The sequence below is a fragment of the Coptis chinensis genome, chromosome 9 (genome assembly GCF_015680905.1).
Source record: "Coptis chinensis isolate HL-2020 chromosome 9, ASM1568090v1, whole genome shotgun sequence".
NCBI lineage: Eukaryota > Viridiplantae > Streptophyta > Magnoliopsida > Ranunculales > Ranunculaceae > Coptis > Coptis chinensis.
In genome coordinates this window covers 24,092,229-24,094,061 of record NC_141464.1, presented here as the reverse complement: position 1 = coordinate 24,094,061, position 1,833 = coordinate 24,092,229, and the positions used below count along the sequence as shown (strand labels likewise).

At 40.6% G+C, this 1,833-nt stretch overlaps 1 non-coding gene across 1 annotated transcript; it reads left to right on the top strand.

The window, feature by feature from the left end:
- Positions 1–1,435: 1,435 nt before the first annotated feature.
- LOC147475271 (small nucleolar RNA R71) lies at positions 1,436–1,539 on the top strand. The gene has a single exon (XR_015209941.1). It is a non-coding gene; the product is annotated as a small nucleolar RNA R71 (small nucleolar RNA).
- The last annotated feature ends 294 nt before the right edge of the window (positions 1,540–1,833 follow it).

Sequence of the window (1,833 nt, the reverse complement as noted above, 5' to 3'; positions counted from 1 at the left end):
GAACCGCTTCGGTTAGAAAGGCGTCTTTAGGTATGTTGGTCTTTACGCCTAGTAGTGCACAACTCCTTAAGAAACTTAGCGTGGTTAGGTAGCTTTTAATAGCTTCGAGAAAAGGAAGGTTTATCGTTAGATTTTTGAAAACGTTCATAATCTCCTCAAAGTTTGTATCCCCGGGTTAGCATGGCTAATTTCGAGGAACGGTGGTTTCGGGCTCTATATTTAGCGTATGGCTCGACTTGATGTGTAACCTTGGCTTTTCGTTTCTTAGGTTGTGGTTTAACCGGGTACCTCTATAGTGGTAGGCTTTTCAGGTTTCTATTTCGTATCTAGTTCGATATCCGGTGTAGAGTATCTTGATGGGGTAACTATAGGCATAGTTACTTTGTTATCAACCACTCTTCCAGAACGGAGAGTGGTGATGGCATTTAGCTCACCTACGATTGTAGTTTCTGTACTAGTATTACCGTTTACCTTAAAGGCTGTGTTTGCTGTTTTAGGGTTTGGTATCGCTTGTCTTGGAAACACGCCTTTTGGTTGGGCTTTCTCTTGGGCTAACTGTTGTATGCCCTAATTTATGGATTGTAAGATCTGTTGGTTTGATTGAGTCATTGTTTGGAAAAGTTGTTGGATAACCTGTATAAAGGCGTCGATACGATCCGGTTGTGTAGGTGTAGTAGTCACAGGTGGTGCGACTGGAACTATCTCACGTTGATTATTTATGGGTGGGTTGTGATAGTTACTATTGTTAACCGGAACGATACCTCTATTGGTATTATAACTATTATAATTACCCCGACCTTGTGCTTGACCTTGTCGTGGTTGCACTTGGTTGTTATAATTATTATAATTCCCCTAACCTTGTCCTTGTCCTTGCCTAGGTGGAGCTTGGTTATAATTGTTTGCTTGCCTAACATTTTGGTTATTAAACCCTGGAGGTGTAACTTGTTGATTGTTTCGCCAACTGAAGTTGGGATTTTGTCTCCATGGGGCATTAGGAATAGGATAGCTATTAATGGAGCAAGCATTATCTTGCTCTGATTGTTGTTGTTCATAGGCGAGAGGACAATAGGAGTCAGGGTGCTCAGGACTCAAATAGAAATTACATGGGTTGGAGTTTACATTCATGACGGGGATAGGCTTTTGTTGAACAGAAATAGCCTCAACCTTTTTAGTTAGAGATTCGATTAAATTTTTAAGTTCTGGATCGGGTTTCATCTCAAACATACCGTGGCCTTAAGCTGTTGAAGAAGAACTAGCGAGGCGGGGGATATCATCACTACCCCAATTATTATTGCGTTTAGTTTGATCTTCTAAAAATTTGTAAGCCTTTGAGGCTCCTTTACTTAGGAAACTACCCTTATTCATTATGTCAAGGACTTCTTTATGGTGATGTAGAAGTCCTTTGAAAAAGGCACGAACTAATGTGTCTTTTGCTAGGTTATGGTGTGGACACTCTATAAGCAAATCTGTGAAACGATTCCAAGCCTCAGAAAATGATTCATGAGGATTCTGTTGAAAAAAATGAATCTTGGAAAGCATCTCATCCGTCTTTAGGGGTGGGTAAAAATGTTTCATAAACAATTTGAACAAGTTTAGCCCACGAGTCCATTGAGAGTTAGCGCTTTGGGCGCTTAACCAAGACGCCTTATCGGCTAAGGTGAAGGGAAATACCCTCAGTTTAATTTATTCTGCACCAACCGTAGGATGATGGAATGTTGTAAGGACTTGTTCAATCCTACGCATGTGCTGATAAGGTTTTTCATGGTCTAAACCATGAAAAACGGGTAACAAATTAAATATGTTTGCGGGGATTCGAAAATCCCCCACTGGGTA